This window comes from Peromyscus maniculatus, chromosome 15 (genome assembly GCF_049852395.1).
Source record: "Peromyscus maniculatus bairdii isolate BWxNUB_F1_BW_parent chromosome 15, HU_Pman_BW_mat_3.1, whole genome shotgun sequence".
NCBI lineage: Eukaryota > Metazoa > Chordata > Mammalia > Rodentia > Cricetidae > Peromyscus > Peromyscus maniculatus.
Genome location: NC_134866.1, coordinates 27,447,546 through 27,470,914, shown reverse-complemented (window position 1 = coordinate 27,470,914; position 23,369 = coordinate 27,447,546). Strand labels below are relative to the sequence as shown.

General features: G+C 41.0%; 1 long non-coding RNA gene across 1 annotated transcript; it reads right to left on the bottom strand.

Moving 5' to 3' along the window:
* Nucleotides 1-15,452: 15,452 nt before the first annotated feature.
* LOC121822900 (uncharacterized) lies at nt 15,453-20,364 on the bottom strand. The gene is made up of 3 exons (XR_006064208.2): nt 19,964-20,364; nt 18,414-18,682; nt 15,453-16,004 (listed from the first exon to the last, which is right to left on the bottom strand). It is a non-coding gene; the product is annotated as an uncharacterized LOC121822900 (long non-coding RNA).
* Nucleotides 20,365-23,369: the final 3,005 nt, after the last annotated feature.

The window sequence follows — 23,369 nt, the reverse complement described above, 5'->3', positions numbered from 1 at the left end:
CTGCATCCTGGGCTTCCCCTACTGATGGTGGTGGCAGGAAATGTTTGGCGGATGCAACTGTGCAAACTGAGACTGGGAAGACAGGGTGAGCTACCAGGGCTACTCTGCTGGCTGTACTTCTTATCCGGATTGACAGCAGGATGTGGGATCTCCTGGGCATGGCCCTTTGGTCAGCCAGGAGGAGGAGGATGCAGCCCACAGTGCGTTCACTAGCCACAGCCGCCTTACCTGCAGGTGGCTGACAATACAGTAGGGCTCTGGTTTGTGCAGTCCGCATGTCGAGGTCACTGAGAGTTCACCTATTCACCTATGAAGATTTGGAGACCCTGGCCTCTTCCTGTCTATCCGTTGCCTTTCAAACCACCATAAGGTGAACAGCCTTGCTCTACAGTGTGCTGGCCACCGTGATGTTCTGCTTCACCACGGGCCCCCAAACCATGGAGCCCACTGATCATGAACAAAATCCCCTGAAACCATGAACCAAACACATTTTCCCCCAAGTTGACAATTTTACTCACTTTGTCATTGCTACAGAAGACTAACACATGGGAAGATGTCATCAGTTCTTAAAAACTGGACAGCAGGCTCCTTCTCTCCTAATTTAGCTATATAAGTCTATCTCTTGAGTAGTTTCTGAGACTCAACTATTAGCTGAGGGATATGGTCCTAAAGAAAAGAATATCAGAGGCCAGTCACTTTCCATCTTGATCATTTCTCTCCTCTCCCATCCATGAAGTATCCAGTCAATTTTTTACAAGTTCTGGAACATACATAGTTCACGTGGATGAAGAACTAATAAGTAATAGCACCTACCACTTGAGTAACACACCTGCAATGATCAGGCCTGTGATTAACTAGCGTGTTCATGAATATGTCCAGAAAGCCAATGACCACTTACCATCGAGAAGAAAAGCAAGACTTGAAGATATGGCACATACAAGCCAATTCTGATGGGAGAGGTCTCTAGTGCACCTGATGCCATAAAGTTGACCTGGTGACAAAGGACCTTCCACCAAGTGCCTAGAAAACCCAGAGTGTGGCAATGACGGTGCTAAATGTAGGAAATGGGGTTGCTTGTGTGACAAAGAAGGACATGGGAGCCGAAGAGAAAGTTTCAGAAGACAAATATTGCATAGTGTTTACCCTTGGCAAAGAGACCAGTTAAGACCTCGTAACAGTTCATTAGAAGGATGAGATCACACATGAAGTGGGCATTGGCTACCAAGAGCACCCAGGATTGTTTCTGTCTTGGTTATGGACAGGAGCTTAAGAATAAGAATCCAGGGATTCCTTGGAAGTAGGTTTCCATGTCTCTCTCCAGCTTTCAAAGTATTTCCCTACAAATCAAGGTACGTTAACTGGAAGATCAAAATTATTAATTACCAATATAGAATTATCTTCCCTAGGTTTTGTAAGTAGCACTTTCCATTTTGTAAGTGAGTCCAGAAAAATTGAAATGGATGCCTCTTGCAAACGTAAGAGGAAAAAAATAATGTAACTTTAGTATTACCTAGTTTTGATGTGATTGAAAAGGCAATTTGTATGGGGCTAGAGAGATGGTTCAGTGGTTAAGAGCACTGGCTGTTCAATTCCCAGTGCCTACATGGCAGCTCACAACTGTCTTGGAACTAATTATTTTCATAAGAAATTGTTTTATATACTTTTCTCCTTTGAATTGTCTTGATTAGTTTTCTAAGAATTACTTGGCCCTGGATGGGGCTGTTTCTGAATCTTTTATTCGGTTTCATCACTCTATTTATCTATATTGATGCCAAAAACAAAGTCTTGAATAACCCCACCACTGTATCATGTCAGAAAGTCTTGTATAATTAGTCTTCCAACTTTGTTCTTCTTTTCAAAATTGTGTGGTTATCCTAAGTCCTCTGTATTTTCATATACATTTTGGAATTTGATTCCCTATTTCTATAAACATGCCTGCTAGGGATTTGATGGAGATTGTTTTGAACATATATAACAATAACATATGTTATTAATAACATTAGGTTCTTAATTCATAACCACAATATATTGCTCCCCAACTTGGCATATCTATGGCTTTTAATGTACAGATCTTGTACATATTTTATCAAATTTATCCTTTAATTTCCATACTTTATCATAATACAAATCATATTAATTTCTATTTTATTTGTTTCTAATACAAAGAAATAAAATTGACTAATGAGTATTGTCTTTGTATCCTAAGATCTTGCCAAAATTATGATAGAATTTATTAATATTAATATTTATTAATAAAACATTTTCTTGTTTGTCATGTCATAACTGTCCCTTTCATCACTAGTTAAGGAATAACTGGCAAAATTAATTGCTAATAACACCCTAATTATCAGCCAGTTAGCTGCTAATATAAAGTCCCCAAAAAACTACATACATAAAACAGACAATTGCTGCAGAATTTCAACCTATGAAAGAGCCACAAGACAGTAAGAAATTCTCCATCTTTACTTTCCTGTTCCCTTTACAACTCCATTGTGTCCCTCACCAATAACTACTGGGCAATTTCTCTTCTAGTCTCTACTCTCAAAGTTGACCCTCTTTTATGTACTTGACCCTTTTGCAATGATTAGGAGATTTTGACAAAAGTCACTCCTTCCCCTTTAATAGCTCTGCTTGTTTTCCAACTTTGCCTGTGAATTATATGTTATTCATTGATAAACAAACAGGATAAACTGCCTTGTTCCCATGCTCATTGATAAATAAACAGGATAAACTGCCTTGTTCCCATACTCATTGATAAACAAACAGGATAAACTGCCTTGTTCCCATACTCATTGATAAACAAACAGGATAAACTGCCTTGTTCCCATGAAGAGGTGGGTATCTATTCCTCCACAGCAGAGGTATGGAAGGAAGATTTTGGAACTTGAATGGCAATATTCCTTATTAAAAATAATAAGTCAATGATAATTACTTAGCTATAAATAATTCTCCACAGAGATTCACTCTAGAATGCAAAGCCACACTCATAATTACCTGCCCTATGGCTCAGCATTTATTTATCAGTAGTGGCCTTTGCACAATGACTTAAAAATTCAGTGGGAAAAAACTTAGCTTCTTCCAAAGCTGGAGTAAGAGGGATTGCTTTAACCCTCTCCACAAGACACTAAAAAGGTGAAAAATGTGAAAAATAAGCCGGGCGTTGGTGGCGCACGCCTTTAATCCCAGCACTCGGGAGGCAGAGCCAGGCGGATATCTGTGAGTTCGAGGCCAGCCTGGGCTACCAAGTGAGCTCCAGGAAAGGCGCAAAGCTACACAGAGAAACCCTGTCTCAAAAAACAAAAAAAAAAAAAAAAAAAAATGTGAAAAATACTTTCATGCATTGATCTGTGGCCTCAGGAGAAAAAACAGCATTGTCTTAGATTACTACAATCTAAATGGAGTGGCCCATCTTGTCACAGATCTTTCATGAACATAAAACTTAAGTTGAGGTAATAAAGTATACAGTCTATAGATCACATGTGATCTGATAAGGACTAGGTCTAGTTCTCTTGACTTCAGCATCCTTTTCTACAGCTCTTTCCTTTTCATGATGCTTCAGAAAGTTTTATTCTGGAGAATACAGATGAATTTTCACACATACTGCCACTCTCAGCCTGCATGCTTCATATCCTTGGTGGGAAGAAAGTATTCAATTGCCTGGTTTATTTTTTATTCATCTTTAGATCTCCATGTTTAAAAACAAACAGTTCAGCTTTGCCATCAGTCTCTGTTGATTTTATGCCTTGGGAAACTATTGCCCAGTGGGTTGCTTTTGAGGGGACAGAAAGTGCTCTGACTCCAAGGACTCACACATTAACATATGGAATTATTTTGAGGACATCTTACAACCTCCTCTTCTCTTAAAACAAACAGTTCTAAATTATCTGTCACACTGCAAAATCTCAAGAACTTCCATAAGTGCAAACACACTCAATTTATGGAAAGACTTGAGTTCAATATTTTCTTTTTGCATTTTTCTCTCCACACTAGGGTGTTCTTCCCCCTGACAGTTTCCAAGATGTGAAGGACTTTTAGTTCTTTGTTCAAAACACAAATAAAATTGCTTTTTGGAAGTAGTAATTTTTGTTAATCAGCTCTAGGACTCTAGCAAATTCCTTTTCAGGTGAATTCTTAAACAAATGATTGCAAGCATATGAGAGACCCTTTAGTTTGAACGGGGCTCTTTTGTTTGTTTTTTTGTTTAGTTCAGTTTTTTTTCCTACTTAAAATGTTAGAATCTTTTTTTACTATTCTTTGTACTCCCCTCAATAATTCCATTTTGCTCTTTTTCCTTGGGGATAGTCATCTTTTATCTCCTGATTACAACAATATACTCTAGGAAAGTGCTTGGGGGGGGGGGGAGAATCCTACATAATCTTCCCTTAAAACTCTCCTAGAGCGTGAATTGAAGAGAAGCCACTAAGCAAATTTACAGAAGTTGTTCAAATGTAATGGAAATAAAATTATCAATGGCCTCTTAGGGTGCTTTAAGAAGCAATAAGAACAATGGCTTAAAAGGCACTTTGGGAGGACTGTCCCAAAGTCTATGGGCTGGGCTTTGCATTTCATTGGTTTTTGCAGGGATGAAGATTGAATGTGAGACTTACATGTAATAAACAACCATGCTACCACTGAGCTACATCTCTAATAAAAGAGAGATATGTAGACAGAAGTTTCTCTGTCCTGCCTAGCCAGGTCCAGACAAATCTCTCTCACCAGAGCTCTCACGGCCACTTATAAAATAATCACTCAGAGGCTTATAGTAATTTCAAACTGTTTGGCCTATGGCTCCAGCTTCTTGCTAGCTAGCTCTTACAACTTAACTCAACCCATTCCTATTAATCTATGCTTTGCCATGTGGCCTCATGGCATTACCTGTTCTCTCACATCTTGCTTCCCTTGGCGCTGGCTTGAAGCATCTGTCCTGACTCCACCCTTCATCTCCGGCTTCAGTTTGAATGTACCATCTAGCATTATTCTGCCTTGCCATTGGTTGATTTATTTATCAACCAATGAGAGCAACACATACTCACAGCATACAGAAAGACATCCAACAGCAGAGGTGAGAGGTGATGCACAGAGGGGTTTAACAGTACTGAAAATAATCACTATGATATTGATTATGGTGGCTCTATGACATCATACATGTCAAAACACACAGAGCTCACAGTTCAAAGGAGGAATCCTAATATAAGCTGTGGACTTTAGATAATAATATATTAATACCTGCTTATCAGTTGTGACAGGTATGCCACCCACTAATAATGGAGGAAAGTGGGAAGTAATGGGTGGAGAAGGAAATGTGAGGAGAGGGAATGTGTGGAGCCTTGCAATTGCTCTATAAATTTAAATCTGCCTTCATAAAGCATGTGGATTTAATTTTTAAAACTCATTTTTCTAAATAATTCAGAGGCATTTTTAGTAATTCCCACTTAAGTAGAAAATTCCTGTAGATAACTACCATTTGGATGTGAATGGTTTGGTCACATTAATTCTTTACTCAAAGGTCTCAGACAGAAGAGAAGTTCCACATTCTTTGAGACCTGGGCTTCTGAAGGAAAAAGTCATAGTCAGCAAAGGCCACTAAGTCTATGTAGGTTATCTTCAAATTCGTATAATGAGCTGCCATTGGATCTCTGTAACAGAAGCATCCTCCCATCTGTGATGATTTCAACATTTCTGAATAGAAGATGGATAGAGAATAGAGAATTCATTAATACTTACAGTTGATGAAAAGTTAGTTACCTTGGTACTCAGAGGTGGTAAAATAGCATCCGTGTGTGCTGAGAGCATGTGCTACTCAAGTTTGCACCTGTTAGAAAGCTTTGATAGTCTCTCTCCAGGGAGAAGATAAGAATCTCCTGCTTAGAGCAATGGGCGGCTGTGATGTTTGAAAGAAGGTAGATACTTAGGGAGGCCTCAACGAAACATGAGCCATAATTGTGCCCATTGCTGCTGTCACTGTCACTCTTTGCCATTAGAAGCCTTGCTTTAAAACATGGACATAAAATGTAGTTTTCAGAATGTCTGGTCAAAGACTGAGGGCTAACAAGTCTTTAGGAGGCAAGGGAAAGGGTCTAAGGACAGCAGGAGAAAGCGAAGAAAAAAATAATCTTTCCTCCTAACAGCTTGGCACCTGTGCATTACACAAGAGTAATTCCTATGCAGCCTTGATAGCTGAGACATGGAGAGGATGAATTTTTCCCCAGGGGTGTATAACATCACAACTAGTAGAACCAGAGTTCAGCCTCAAAATGTTTGTCTCAGCTCAGAGTCATATGGAGAAGTCCCCATAGGGCATATGATGGTGAGCCAAGGTGGAAGATTAAGCTCGTGCATTATGTGGACTGGTTTACCTGACCTTTATCCTAGAGGCCTTGGCATCCTTGCCTGTGGTCAGTGTTTGATAAGTGCCAATTGTATTGAACAGGTTCTCCAAACTGCGAAGCAGATGAGTGTATAAATTAGGAGGATCAATCTATAGCAAAATGCAGAGAGTTAGATACAAACTACATATGGATTTTATTTCACACCACAGTTGTGTTTTATAAGGTCTGTATGGAAATATCATATTTTATATGCTTTATGGAACCTCTCCCTATTAGCATGATAGTTTGGTAAGGAAAGTTTTTCTTGAAAACGTGAACAATAGTTTTTTGTTGTTGTTGTTGTTGTTGTTTTTCATTTCTTGGTAGGTTTTGATTTCCACTGATTGAATCCTTTTTTTCCCAAAAAAAACTGAAGTACCTCTGCAGGGGAATGAGGACACTTTAGAGCTTTCTTTACAGTTGACTTCATGAAATGAACATGAATCCCCTAACTTTTTTATAACTCTTTCCTCTCACCCATGGAGCTGACTGCCATAGATGAAGTTTCTGTTACTGGGATAAAACGCCATGACTGTAAGCAATGGGGGTAAGAGGGGGTTTATTTCAGCTTATGGTTTCATATCACAATCCATCACTGAGGGAAGTCAGGGCAGAAACTCAAACAAGATTAGACCTTGGGGGGAGGAACTGATACAGAGGCCATGACAGGAGTGCTGCTCACTGGCTTGTTCCCACAGAGCTTACTCAGCCTGCTTTTGTATAGAACCACCATGAACACACACACACACACACACACACACACACACACACACACACACACACACACACACTACTCTGTTAGATATAATACAAAACCACAATTGGGAACTTAATCCCTGCTTTCCCCAAGTGTCTGCTCATTGGTTGACAGACACAATGTTCTTCTGAAACACGACCTTCCAGGAACTGTTACCAAAAGACAGGAAAAACAAACAGTGTGTGTGGGGGGTGGGGGGGTCTCCATTTGTTTTCCTGGTGTTTTTTAAGATTTATTTTATTTTTTTGCTTTGTGTGTGTATGTACATGTGTGCATGTGTGCACGCACAAATTCATGTGGATACCTGCAGAGGCCAAAAGGGCTATAGGATCCCGTGGAGCTGAAGTTACAGGAAGGAGGTTGTGTGCTGCCCGATATGGCTGCCGGGAATTGATCTCCAGTCCTCTGCAAGAGCAGCCAGTGCGCTCAACTACATCAGGCATCCGTCAAGAGAATGCAACACAGGCTTGTCCATGGGTCAGTCTGGTGGCGACATTTTCTCAACTGAGGTTCCCTCTCCTAAAATGGCTCTGGCTTGTGTCAAGTTGCCATAAAACTAGCCAGTACAGTGACTTTGGCTCGTGTGATCAGTTTTGTTGTTTGTTAGTCTTTCTGACTAAGTCTGTTACAGGCTCCTGCTCATTCTCTTCTTTGTCATAGAGATCAGCATGTCACCTCACATTGGAATCTACCTTGAGTATGTGTCTCTGACTAGAACTATTAATCCTCCTGCTTAAGATATTTAAAATATCTGGTGGATAAAGACATTAATCCAAACTGAGAGGACAAGATTGAGGCAAAGACCTGATGAGGAAAATCTTTATGGGGCATGCTAGAGAATTTAGATTTTATCTTAGGAAAGATGACAAGCTGCTGAAGTGGTTAATCAGGACAGGGATATAATCTGATTAGTGTTCTAGACATATTCATTCGGCAGTAATGTAGATGGTGAATCAGAGACAATAAAAGCAAGATTTGTGTAGCTGTCATGAAATACTTAGGAAGTGCCTACCATGTGACAGACACTCTTCAAACCTAAGAGAAGAGTGAACTAGACAAGCTCGCGTTCCTGTCTAGCAATGTCTACACCAAAAGGGAAGATGTTAAACAAAATGTATTTTAACGTACCCAAGAGTCAATAGTTCAAAAATAACAACATGCAACACTAAAGTACAAAACATGCTATTAGAATCGTGTTGAAAGGAAAGATTAGATAAGACAAGCCTGGTTCCAGGCCGCCGCTGAAAGGATATTGCTGTTCAGATGAAACCAGAGGTCTAGCCGCAAACTGTGTTTTCTGAATCAAGGGTTGTTCTGCTGTATTTGTCCTTTGGTTGCAACTTTTTTGTGTAGTTTCTGCTTTGTTCTCTGGAACTCTGGTCTACAGTCCATCCTCATGCCTTTACCTCACTCAGCCTGAGCCATCTAGGAGCAGCACTTTATTCCAAGGGGATCGATTATGCACAGCAAGCAACCGATCTCTAAATTTGGGGAAACAAACCCACTTTTCCTGCGTCTAACTAGATAGCCAGAGTGTTATGATTTTTTTAGCGTCTCGAGAGCCAGATTCTTCAAAGAATGACAGAGTTTTCAAATACCTACTAGACTGAATGCCCCATGCTAATGTTCTATTCAAATACGTATTGTGATGACAATGGATAGGATGGGGTCCACATCCCAAGTCAGGATTACTTTAAAGATAGACCAGTGATGAGTCACATGTTTATTTTATAAGGAAAATATGGATTCCATGGGTTTTTATTTACTTTTAAAAAGAGAGAGAAATAAAAAAGTATTCTTGCCTAGGAAAAAAAAATCCTGCTTAGGAATGCCCCATGCTAATGTTCTGTTCTGATACCATCCGACGGTGACTTGAGAAACCTGGTGTTTTAGGAGCTTGTAGAAGACAGATATGACCATTTGTAGTTTACTCTGGGTGATTACTTAGTTTTTCACTACTGGGCTCCTGACTTTCTTCATTCTCTTCCAAACACCTGCTTAGGGACCATCTTATTGCTCATTAGCAACTCTCTCAGAGAGTAGACAGGAAAAAACAGGTGTCAGGCTTACATCATCAAATGCATCGTACTTTTCAGACTCTTAAGATGGTTTTTAATGGAAAAACCCTGAAATAACTATAAAATGAAGTTTGAAGACCTCTAGGAAATCTAACAATATCCTGAACTTAGCTCATAGGTGCTCACTGATTTGACCCCCTTCATTCTAAGCGTCACTCTTAGGCTTTCCAAAGAAAGTACAATGTGCTATAATACACGTTAGAATTTGGGATGCACAGTTACCTCACCATATAGACAGGGTCCAGGGCTACAGATTCAACTGCTGAGGGGCCATAAATGTAGGTAGGTCTACAATGCTTCCATCGATATCAAACATGTAAGTATTTTTCTCATTGTTGCCTAAACAATACAGTATAGTAGCTATTTCTATAGCATTTACACTGCATTGGATGTTGTATATACTCTATAAATGTTTTAAACAAGAAGATGATAGATTATATGTAAATAATACTCTATTTTATGTACAGGGCTTGGGCATATTTGCATTTTGGTAATGAGAATGGGCCTGGAACCAATCCCCCATGAATACTAAAAGACAACTATATACACTTTCTCTAAGTACTGAAGATTGTCTCATGATTTAAAAAAAAAAAATCATTGATCCAGCTGATTTTCCCACATGTATTCATTGTGGGGAACTTCCAGAATAAGACTCCTAACTGAGCTATTTTCAGAAAGTAAACTGATGAGTACAAGAATTGAATTACAGGGTTCAGTTTTTTGTTGTTTTGTTTTGTTTGCTTCTTCCTTGAATGTCTTTGTTGCATAGATTCTTGTCCTCCTTTCCTCCCTAAGCAGACAGAGTATAGCTTTGTTCCCCCCCCCATAATCTCTGTAGTCAACACATACCCTTGCTTGCGATGATGAAGTGCCCCCAACTGACCCTCTTATGCAGAGTACATGCCTCACATTTTAGAAGTTAGAGAAGTGAAGACACCCCATATTCAGAGCCCACTAAAGATCCTGAGGGAGAATACACTGGAAATCCTCTTTGAAAATCTCAACACCTTTCACACATCAGAACAGGATTTGCCCTGAGGTTGAATAACACCTAACATTATCTCTTGGAGAAAGAGACTGTGCTTCCTGGGGGACTGGACATGATGGGAAAAACAATGACCCTGACCCCCACATCACTGTGCCTGACACTACCTTCCTTTTCTCACCGTACAATTTACGTCCAAGAGAAGTGAAGACGCTAGAAGAATCTTGTTAGGTACATATTCACCATGGCATGAACATACTTGCTTCTTTGGCTCCATTGAATAAACAGACTCTGGCAACCAGGGAAACCATTTTGCTCCCAGAGTCAACAAGGATGGAGCCTTGCAGTCTAGGATAAGACGGGTTGGCTATTCATCTGAAGGCCCTTCCTTCTGGCTGCTCTCTTATCTTCAGTTTGTGGCGAGCATTCTCAGGCTAAGAGAAACACTGCTTCTCCCTGCTCCAGGCACCTTCTTCTGTTTCCATTGTCTCTTATCAGCTATGACTTGGTCTAAGGTTGTGATTTTAGACAACAGTAGTCTCGGATATTCCCTCTGCACCAAGTCCAGGGTTATCCAAACAGTCAATGGACAAAACCAAATATCACTCAAATGAGAAATGCGAAACATTAATGATTAAAATCAATACTTCCCTAGCCATTGGAGAAATGTATTGACTGATCTCGCATCACAGAAATGACTGCTATGGGGAAAGGTCATCTTATTACATGTTCCTGGTTCATTTGTTCACTTTCTTGGTCACCTAAATTTCTGTATTACATCTTTTCCTCTGCCTCCAAGTCCTCTACTTCTCCAGCTTTCCCGTCATGCTCAGTGAAGACTGAGAATTAATATGAATAACCATCATTAGCTTTCTACCAATACATGTACCGTTTGCCTGCATTCAGTCCCCATATCCTTCATGTCTGCAGTCACACTGAGTTTAACTCCATCCACCTGAATCCCTCCCTCTCACCTCCTCTGACACTTTGTTACTGCTGTTATCCACTCTCTAACAAGTAGCACTCTATGATATGACTCTAACTTTCCAAAGCTCTAGTACCACATCTGGAAAAAAGAACATAGCATCTGTTCCCTACAGATTCTTAAATGGCCTCTGTCTGAGACCCTGTTCTTCTCCAATCTTCCTCTCGCACATACGCTACTCTATTGGATTCAATACAAACCACAATTATAAAATTAATCTCTGCTTTTGCCAAGTGTCTGATCATTAGCTGATAGACAACACTTTCTTCTGAAAGTGTTACCAGAAGATGGGGAAATTCGAGCACTGTTAGGTATTATTTTGTTTTTTCTATAGCTTCTTTTGGAGAGGGTGCAAACTACCCATCTAGGTAATTACATTGGTGACTACCCTAATTGCCATCAGAGATGCTCTATCCAGTAGCTGGTGGAAGCAGATGCAGAGATCCACAGCCAAGCACTGGGCTGTGCTCTGAGAGTCTTGCTGAAGAAAGGGAGGAAGGATTGCGTGACCCAGGGAGGTCAAAGTCATGATGGGGGAACCCACAAAGACAGCTAACCTGAGTTCATGGGAGCACTTGGGCTCTGGACCAACAGTTGGGGAGCCTGCATGGGACTGACCTAGGCCCTCCTCATGTGTGTGACAGTTGTGTAGGTTGATCTCTTTGCAGGGCTCCCAGCAGTGAGATCAGGACCTGTCCCTGGCACTTAACTGGCTTTTGCTGGATTACCTTGCCCAGCCTTGACACAAAGAGAGGAGCTCAGTCCTGCCTCAGCTTGATGTGCCATGCTTTGTTCAAGCCTATGGGAGGTCTGCCCCTTTCTGAATGGAGATGGAGGAGGAGTAGAAGGGAAGCAGGAAGCAGGGTAGCTGGGAAGCAGGGGTGGGGGGACTGTGGTCAGTATGTAAAGTAAATTAAAAAAAGGCTATTTAAATAAGACATTAAAAACATTTATTTCATGGTGTGTGTGTATGTGTGCGCGCGCGCGCGTGCACAAACTCTTGTGGGTGTCTGAAGAGGAGAGCAAGTGAAGTTTTTCTAAAAAGCCATAGTGACAGCTAAGTCACTACAGAAGCATCACTATTTCAAATTCTGTACTTGAATTCTCATGAAGATGGAACTAGATATATGTTACCAATTCTATGTCCAATAAGATAAGAAATTATCTGGGTGTAGTGGATACCGCCAGTCCGTTGTTTATCATTTCCAACTTCTGTGTACTTTTGCATCCAATAGCTCATAGGAACACCTTCCTTTGACATGTATGGAGTATTCCTGAGCCTCACTCACTGTTCTGGATAGTTGCATGTTAACTTGACACAAGCTAGAGTCATTTTCAAAAAGGAAAATTTCAAGCAAAAAAAGAAAAAATTCCCTACTAGACTGGCCTGTGTGCAAGCCTGTAGTATATTTTCATGATAGATGATTGATGCAGGAGGGTTCAGATCACTATGGAGGAGGCCGCCACCCCTTGGATGGAGGTCCTGGGTGCTATGAGAAAGCAGACTGAGAAATTCATGAGGAGTAAGCCAGTAAGCAGCACTCCTCCATGGCCTCTACTTCAGCTCCTGCCTCCAGGATCCAGCTCTGTTTGAATTCCTGTCCTGGCTTTCCTTAGTGATGGACCATCATGTGGAAGTATAAAACAAAATAAACCATTTCTTCCCCAAATTGCTTTCACTTAATGATGTTTTATCTCACCAATAGAAAGTCGAAGACACCCACGTAGGATGAAATTCCTACAGGCAGCCCCTTAGCCAATGACTGACTTTAGAAACTCTAAGAAGAAAAAATCAAAATGAGAGCCAAAAACTTCTAATTTTTCCTATCAGTCATCACCCCCCCCCCAATGGTGACCCTGAATGGCTTATCCTGAAATACTAATAATTACCTCTTATAACCTGTGATATAAAGTTTGCCCATATTAACCCAGACAGATGCATATTTGACAAATAGTAACTTGCACTCGAGATTCCTTGTGAACACAATATAGTACTTACATTTGATTCTAGAAAGACACATGAATATTCATGTGCCCTCAGGCATGGATTGATTACCAAGTAACTTTGCTTTTTAGTTAATGAGAAAAGTTGTTCATTCAATTCCATTTTACCTTATGATAAATTGCAGTGCATAGCTCTTGTAAGGAATCATAAATGACAAACTGGGGAAAATGCCTAAAGCTGAGCTAAAGACTGAAACATCATTCATTTTCTAGATGTGAAACTGTAGCTAGTTCACAGGAGGACAGGGCTCTGGGAATGGGAATCACAACAGGAGATTATTATAGATTAAAACAGAATAGGTAGAGAAAGAAGGACAAGGTAGTATCACAAAAGACCAAAGGATTTTGAGAACACCATATCAAGAATGCTTACCCATCAGTAGCTGAATGGATAATAAAAATTTAGTACATTTACACAATGCAATGTACTCAGTTATTAAGAAAATGAAATTTGAAGGTAAATGGATGGAACTGGAAGCAATCATCTTGAGTAAGGTGACCCAGACTCAGGAAGACAAATATTTTGTGTTTTTTCTTATCTTCCTAGGAAGGGGACATGGACATAGTGTCATAAATAACTAAAAAAGAAACTAGAATAAGAGGATTAAGTGAGGAGGAAGATGGGAAAACAGGATAAAGGAGGGAATATGAGGAGATAAAACTAACACCAGAGGCCTTTTTGAAAAGCCAAATGGAAACCTATTACTTTAGAATCTTCCTAAAATATATACATATGTGAAGGGAATTTAAATGGAACCTCCTTATTATAGGGGAGACAATAACCCCACTAGACATCTTATTCCGCCAAGCAAAAGCTCCAGTGTCAGGATGGATGACATCTTGATGAGTTATTGATCAAAAGGGTCCCATCGACCCCTCAAACATCACAGGCTATTGCCAAGGCCACCAATTACCCTCTACACTGTCACAGTAAAGCTATGTTGCTGGAGATACCACTTGCTTACGTCATCAAACATGGAGAAATTAACCTGGTGCCCAACCAGAAGCTTCTTCTCTATTAAATAGTGTTCACGGTACTGGAAAGTACTATGCATGCTACCAAAGGAGAAAAGTAATCATCAGTATCACTAGCTTTGAACCCTGTGGCCTACAACAGCAACCTGCCTGCAAGGTATATTAATGCAATAGTGGCACAAACTGTATGGGAGTAGCCAACCACTTGGATTTAAGATCTACAGCATGAGATGGAACCCATAATTGACACTGCTAATATGGCCAAGAACCTGAGACTACATGGTCATGGAGCCTAAGGGAAAACCTGCTACTATTATTCTGCTAAGTAAATATAGCAATAAAGTGACTCCTAATGACATTTGCTATATCCATAGGTCCGTGCCTCACTCAGTCTTCATCAGAGAAACATGTGGCAATAGATGAAAATTAGCACAGAGACCCAAAACCAGAAAGTGTGCAAAGAATGAGAGACTACAGACCACTCAGACCTAAATGGGATGTCTTTATTAAACAACTCTCCTCAAGGCTCAGGGATTTCTGCGGGAAAGGATACAGAAAGACTGTAAGAGACAGATGTGGTGGATAACTCCAAGGAAATGGCATCTTCCGGGCACAACAGGGATGATACACATATGAACTCACAGGAACTGTGACAGCATCCACAAGGCAGGCACAAGTTCAAGCTGGACAAAAATTCCATCTTGGAGAAGGAGAACTAGACACAAAGTTTCACTGCTAACCAAGAAGTTATTTTCAGTGGATACTTGCTAGGAAAGGAAAAGAATCAGTTTTCTCTAATTGAGTAACACTGGATGTATCAATCATACTGTAGAGAAGACCCCATGTTCAGTAGCTGGCCAACACAAAATGGACTCCATGTTTTTTTGTGGGCCTTTTGTTTTGATTGGCTTGGTATTTTTTGTCTTATTGTGATTTTTGTTGGTTTTGATTTTCATTCTTGGAGACTTTTTGTTTTGATTTGTTTGGTTTTTGAGAAAGAAGGAAAGAAAGAAAGAGAGAGAGAGAGAGAGAGAGAGAGAGAGAGAGAGAGAGAGAGAGAGAGAGAGAGAGAAAGAAAGAAAGAAAGAAAGAAAGAAAGAAAGAAAGAAAGAAAGAAAGAAAGAAAGAAAGAAAGAAAGAAAGAAAGAGCGAACATGAAGTTGGGTAGGTAGGGAAATGGGGAGTAATTGGGCAAGGGGAATAAATACGATCAAAATATTTTTGAAATTGTCTTTTAATTACATTTCTCCCTTCCCTTTCCCCCCTCCAAACCCTCCCATCTACCCCTCCCTGCTGTGCTTCAAATTCATGACCTAATTTTTAGCAACTGTTATTGCCTACATATATCAAAATATCTTTTATGAAAAAAATTAATAATAATAAACTTTTAAAAATAATGCCAGTAATATATCATTGTTGATGATTCAATTAGTACAAAGCATCACGAATAGGTGTTAAATTATGTTACATATGTCTATTTAAATTGTCCCTTTTTTTCTATATGGCTAATCTAGTATAATCACACAACATTTTTCTCTTCCTGGACAAATTCAGTGTTATCGTGCCTCTTTTTGTCACTAGGGCTGCTGTTCCTGGCACCCCTATTACTGCTGCATCTTCCAGGGGACGTCTGTGTTTCTGATTTTAACCTGGTGCCCAACACTTTGCACAGTGATGCCTCTGAAGATAGAAAACGTGAGTCCCTGCGTGACTGAGTTTGGCAGTCTTCTCTCTCAAACACTGTTATGAGCTCCACTGACTCATCCGTAAGTGAGGCTTTGGGAGCCCCTCCTTCCTCTTTGATTGCTTCTTGGCATCTGAAGGCCAGGTGGAACATCCACTGAAGTAGCAGCTGCCAGAGAATGCAGACGGTAAGTCAGAACACAGCACAAAGTTCAGAAAGGAAGGGTGATAAATATAAATTTAAAAAATGTACTCAGGTGTCCTGATACTTTTCGTGACTGATTTGAGCACTGTGGGCAGGGATGCTCTCAAGCTGGTTTCTCTGTGCGCCCCTGCATTTTTGTGCTGCTGTTGCTCCCAGAAATGTCCACATTTGCAAGATGCACCAGCCACCCTCAGATCTAATCCTCTGCCTCCACAGGACCCAAGGGTACTCTTCTTTTTCATCTTTTATTTCCATTGGGTTATTTCCATCATTTCTCCCATAGTAGACTGCATTTCAATTCTCTGAATCAGAGCGATGTTTTAACATGCACCCTGACACCAAGGCATTACTCCTGGTCTTGCCTGAAGTTTGGATATTTTTAGAGATTAGCATAAAACATCTCAAAATCGTGCAGCAATGGAGTAATGAGGACAGGTGATGACTGATAAATGGTTTCTGAGCGCCCTGAATAATCAAGAATAATTCTTGCCCAAGAAATGAGCACTTCTCACAGCTTTCACATCACAAGATTGGAAACAGTCTCGACTGAAAATAATTTAAATGCAAAAGAAAACCACCCCAACAGCGAATACTGATGCTTGTTATATGGTGGATAAGATTCCAAACACTGAGTACTTCTTTTTCTAGGAGGAAGTTAGAAGTGAATAAACTGTGACCGTCCAGGATAAAGGGCTTCCATGGCCTGCCTCAAATATGCACATGACAGTAATTTCATACGACTTCAAGCTCTCCATCATCAGCTCTCCAAAATAATTCAAAGTAAAACATTGTAGCCGAATAGACATTGCTCTTGTGTGGTACTCGGTGGCATGATTCTTTTAAGTGATACTCTAAAATAAATGGAAGTAATTCTGTATTTTACAAAAGCTACAGTTGAAAAAAACTGGGAAAGATTATGTATGATCCATACAGAAGCTTATTTCTGATTATTTCTATAAAAGGCACGGGATACTGTCACTTCAGTTCTAGAACGTATCTAGAAGGAACACTGTTTTCACATTCAGAAAACAGGTATTGAGCCTGTAATTCTGGACTCTGCTACGCAGCAGATATACCATGAATGAAGCAGACAAGCTGCCCTCACAAAATTTACAATCTTCTATAAACAGTCATTAAACAAGAAAAAAGCACATAAACTATAAATCTCAGCATACTAGCAAGACAATAAAGAAAATAGCATAGAGAACAATAACAGGAAAGACTGCACAATCAGAAACCAGTCAGGACACTGACGTTTGTAGGGCCATTATTCTGCCTACCACAGAAGGCTCCCTAAAACGTTGCCTGTTAAGGTGAACTGAAACCAAGGGTGTGTGTATTTGCCAGATCTCAACTATATTTTGATACCTCTCAGGCTAAAATTAGTACACACCTTCTAAGATTTAAAATAACACTTGCTATTCAATGACTTTTTAAATAATTAAGGACATGAGTATCGAACATCACACAAGAATAAGATTATTTAGATGTGATTGGACATGTTCACGGTGGTATGGTCATGGCACATTAGACCTGCATAAATTCCAGCCAAATGGGGACCTAACACTGAGATGGGGGATTATTGGCCATCAGGTCCCATCCTTAACTTTCAAAAGATATTTGCAATTAATAACTACTGGCAAAGGAGGAATTCAGTTTTACCCAATAGAGGTCACTGGGTATATCAACTACACTCTAGGGAATGTACCCATGGAGTACATTTTGTGTTGACCATACCTGGGGGTAACTGGTCAACACAAAATGTACTCCATGGGTTCGGTTTTTTTGTTTGTTTGTTTGTTGCTGTTTTGTGGACTTTTTGCTTCATTCTATCCTCACCACTTTGTCTTATTGACTTTTTGTTTGTTTTGATTTTCATTTGTGTGGGGTTTTCTTTTAGAGAGAGAGAGAGAGAACACAAAGTTGGGTGGAAAGGAGGTAGGAAGAACCTGGGAGGAGTTTCAGGAAGGAAAGAGCACCATCAAAATATATTGTATGAAAACTATTTTACATTAAAAATAAAAATAACCACTATTCGGGGGATCCACCTTTGCATTCTTTCAGACCACACAATCAAAATGAACATCCAGCGTATGTGCGTACACATGCATTTCACAGTAGAAGTGACCCTCCTCCCAAAGAAAACAGAAGCTGAGAAAGAAAAAAGAAGAGACTGGAGCCGAGGTTATAATGAGAAAAGACAGTGCAAAAATAACATTGTGGCTTCTGTGGGATCCCAGATTTATCCTCTCAGATGCTTCCAGAGCAAACACAGTCCATTTATAAATGAAAGGAGGACTTTGCTGTCAACCTGGAAGCTCCACCTGAGATCCCGGGAGGAAAAGCCCCACCTTGGAACTTTTAGTGCCTTACCTCATTGCCTGGAGCAAACACCTCCACCCCTGAAAATGGGTCTTAGCGTCTAGAAATGTAGTGATAGGCATCTGCGTTCATCTTCGCAGTACAGAGGGGAAGTGTGAGTGTGAGCACCTACTCAAGAGAGATGCTTCACATCACTGGTTTTCTAACTCCAACAATTCCATCTGACACGAGATTAGGCTGGAATCAAAAAGATTGCGTTTTCACGTACTCGAGGCTTGTGATGGAGAACAAAGACTCGACTTGCGTTATGAACTCATTACCTGGGGACCGCGAAGGTGAAAAGGAGAAGTCAGTAGTTAGGGAGGAGATAGGCCCTGACCCTAACCTCCCGAGGTGCCCAGAATGCAGTAAAAAGAGAATAGCGTCCTGTCTTTGCAGGAGAATCTTATAAACACATTCCAAAAGCCTTCTGATGCCGAGGCTTTCCTCTTTAAAACGTTGATACTTGTTCCTCCCTTCAGAGAAAGATACTTATGACAAAATGAGAACAATTGTATGAGACGACCTAACACACGGCCAGGCTTGTGGTGCATAGTTAAGAATATTTAAAGGCCGTTTTCAGTCCCTCCAATCGCTCTGAACATCGCTGCCCTCCGATCCGTCCCTTGCCCTCCCTCTGCATTGCAGAAAACAGAACCCTGCAGGCAGTCTTCCCCAGGCTCGGGTCCCCAAGGTTCTACCTGGTTTTCACTCTCTTGGGAAGCGCTGTGTTAGCTGGGAAGCAGGGGGCTCAGGGGGAATTCAATTATGTTGCTTACCCTTCCACTTTAGGTGGTTACTCAGGCAACTGCTGAAGATTCCACAGCCTAGCAGACATGCTGCCATGACCCCAGCTTTGGTCAGGTGATCTTGGCCCTCTAGGCATAGCTAATTATTGGTAGCTCCTTCCAGGTGAGCTCTGTGAATGGTTCCCCTTTGGGCTAGCTCACTGGTACCCGCGTCATTCCGTTCCACTCTCTGCTTCACCATAACTGTGCGGCTAGTTCCCTACATTGAAGTCCTTGCTGTAAATATCCAAGATGGTTTCTGTTCTTCCTGTTTGGACCCTGACAATCCAGTTCTCTTCTTTTTTTTTTTTTTTTTAACAAGAACAGTTGAGGAACCAAAGTCGGAGAAAGAGCTTGCTTTAGAGCAGTGGTTTTCAACCTTCCTAACGCTGCGACCCTTTAATACAGTTCTTCATGTTATGGTGACCCTCCAAGCATAAAATTATTTTTGTTGCTACTTCATAACTGTAATTTTGATACTGTTATGAATCATAATGTAAATATCTGTGTTTTCTGGTGGTCTTAGACTAACCCTGTGAAAAGGTCGTTCAATCCCCCAAGGGGTTGTGACCCACAGGTTGAGAACTGCTGCTTAGGTTATTTACTCCCAGGAAGATTTGCAATCTAATCTTTAGCTCTTACTGCAGTTGGCCCTGGTTTGGACAAACCCATTACACCCTCCCTCTAAGTGATAATTATGACCTATGGGCTACCACTGTCCAAGTTGGTGGCTTGAAAGGTTGACAGAGAGAGACTTCCCACAGGGCAAAGTACCTGATAAACAACAGGCTAGAAGTGTTCTGATGTCCGGAGGAGGTGGACAGTTATCGGTATGAAGTTGCCAGCGAGAAAGCACTTGAATGGCCTTCATGCCCTTCACTAGGTTATCTTCACAGTGACACCTCCAGGGAGCTGCCCCTAATCACCCAGTCCAGAAAAGTGCCATCGCCACCATTGCTGCTTTCTTTTGTGGCACTCTGACGCACATATTGAATGCTGATTTCATGTCATACGTTTTTCCTTTAGTCATCTGTCACTGGCTTGTATACAAGAGTCAGGAGGTCAAGGGCTCTGTGTCATCCATCACAGACAGTCAATAACCCAGTCCTGTACCTAACATGTAGCAGGCACTCAGAGATCTGGACTCCTTGAATGGGTGACTCTGAGTGCATGGACACGTCTTTCAACTACATATTTCCCACCTTGGTCAAGCTTGTCTGTTACTGACTTCTTATAAATCCCAAGTTAGCCACCAAGAAGCCTTTCCCACACTCCAACAGAAAATATGTAATCAGGTTTTTTTTTTTTCAAACAATGGATGTTGCCATTTTTAAGAAACGCTTTCCTTCATCTTTTCGTTCACCTTTAGCTAACTTTATTTAGAGATGATTCACATGCCAGAACAGCCACTCTTTTGCACAGACCAGTGGGTTCTTAGTATGCTCATGAATTGTGCAGCCTTCACCATTACCCCCTTCCATCCTCCAGAATGCAACTCCACGGTGACCCGCAGCCCCTCCTTCCCAGGCCTCACAGCATTGGGTACCCACTCATTCTCTTCCTGTGCCCAGGGGTTAACTACTCTGCACATTTTCTAGAGGTGGGATCATTATGCAGCCTTTTCTAGCTGCCTCCTTAAGGTTCTTAAGGTTAATCCCTGTTCTTAAGGTTAATCCCTGTTACAGCATGTGTCAGCATTTCTTTTTATTGCCAAATAACATTTCATTATATACATATAAATTATTTCATCAGTTGCTAGACAATCGGGCTGTTTGAGTCTGCCAGCTACCATGAATAATGCTACCATGAACATCTGTGTACAAAGTCCTGTGTAGGCATATAGACTCCTGCCTGCTGGCCCTGGCTCCGGTAATGTATAATAGGCAAGAGGGAAAACGTATACATTGCATGGAGAACGTGACGTTCTGCTGTTGGCTTACTGCACTTCATCGTGGTGTGCTGCGTAAGCTCTTCCTGGCTTTTGTGTTTTGTTCGTTTTCATTTTGTTTGTGTTTGCGTTTGTTGGTGGTCCCTGAATATCTTCCTGGAGCTTGTCACTGGCCTTGCTTGCCCTTTCGCCTGATACCCTACTGGCCTCTAACTTCAAGTGGTAAGTTAGCCACGAAGCCCAGAACTTAGTTTGACTTCTCACGGTTGATCAGACTCTTGCCAACATGTCTCTGAGGCCCCGGCTCCTGATTTTCCTTTCTTGTGAATGCACATGCTCTATGTTAAGTGAAAGAAAAGGAAGGGAGGGAAGACCAAATTAAAAATAGGAGATAACGGCTCGGCAGGTGGAAACACTTGCCACCAAGTTTGACAGCCTGACAGGGTAGAGAAAGGAGAGAACTGACTCCCACAAGTTGTCCTCTGATCTCCCCACACACACCACGGTGCATGTGCGCACACACACACACACACAAGCAAATGTTTAATTTTTTTTTAATTCTTAAGAAAACATTCATTATTTAGTTATGGGTTAAATTTTACCCAAAGCACCTCTAGGTCTGGATTTGCTGGAGCTGATGACATCGGGTATCACCCTGAAGGGAAGTTATTTGACCCTGTGGTCTAGCTCCCCCCAATGTAACTGCGCTAATGCTGAATTGCGCATTCCAGGAGGAGCCTTTAATCCTGGACTGATAAATAATAAGTAAAATTAGCCCTGCTAATCCCGGCTTGCTACAGGCTTAGGTGAAGCATTCATGTTACTCAAGCCATGCCCTTTTCAATGCTACTACACAGGATTTTATGCTGGGGAGCAACTTCAGGGGGTTCCCTCCCTCAGTGGGCTAACGGACCCCCTTGGTAGACTGGAAAAGGTTGAGTTCAGAGGGCAGGGTTTCAGTTCCAACTCTGACACTCATGGGTAGCTGTGTGACTCGACCGTTTCTCCTCTCGTTTCCTGCCACCTTTGTTTCTAAATGAGGTCTGGGGCTTTTGATTCCATCTGGAACTATCTCAAGCTTTGCCATCATCATACACAACCCAGAAAAGAAACAGCAGTGTTTGTGCATTGCGGGAGGTGTTGGTGTGGGGAGAGGGGAGGCCTTGCCACAATCACAGTGAATGCGTTTTGTACTAGGACCTGGGACGAACTGGAATCCTGGAGCTGTTGTTCTCAATAAGCCTCCACACTTGTAGTTTCATTTCCTTACCCATAAATTTGAGAGTTTGAACAAGATTGTCTCCGACCTTCCTACTCTTTGGGGTTTTCCCACTCATGTTTCTGTGACTCTAGGAGCTCTGTATGCCTGTAGTACACTTTGGACAAATTTCCACATTTTGAAACTAGACACCTACATGGTGGTACATGGAATTTTAGCAATCAAAGTATGAGATCTCTTATCCATTGGTAAGAGTTTTTCTACCTAGCAGAGTCAAGGAAAAGAAAGCTAGTTGCTTTGCTTCTTGTGATGTTATAGATAATTTCCAATAAGGGAGATTAGCCAATACACACATGTCAGTTTCTGTGACTGCTGGGTCAGGCATCCCATTTCATCTCTAATGGGAAGTTAACCTGATGGACTCCCCCTTTGTTTAATTTTTTTACATTCTCAAATTGCCCCTAACCCCCAGAACTTGATCCACTAGAGCCAATATCTCTAAAATTGATTAAAGAGATTTTTAATGGAACTTTATTGAAAATATTAATCAAAATGAGATTAAGGATAAAAAGTGCTTAGCATCTATGACTCAAGTTGCTTCTGTTTTCCAAAAGGGTAAACGGTACCAGGAAGGAGGGAGGAAAGAAAGGTGTTGGGTGGGTTTATTGTTTTTAAAAGATAAGTGAGTGGATACCATTGCTTACCTTAAAGGCTGCCATGATAGGAAAGATACAGAAAAGCATAAATGCCTGGGACATGATGGACACCTGGAGGGTGTGAATCCTTCTCCCTTCCTTTCTCCATTCCACAGATGTATCCCCTAGACAGCCCTCAAGGTCATCCTGAATCCTGAAACTTCAAAATCCTCTCCATCCTATGTGATTCTTCATTTAATTCCAATTACTATTTTAGAATAAAGGGAGTCATCTGAATGTTAATTGAAGGGGAATTTCCTTATAGGGCAATGCTGAATTTTGTTTAAAAAAAAAAAAAGAACTTTTCTGTCTATAATTCACTATGTCTCTGTTGCTTTGCCAGATAGCGCCTGATCTCTCTGTGTGTCACGGTCCCTG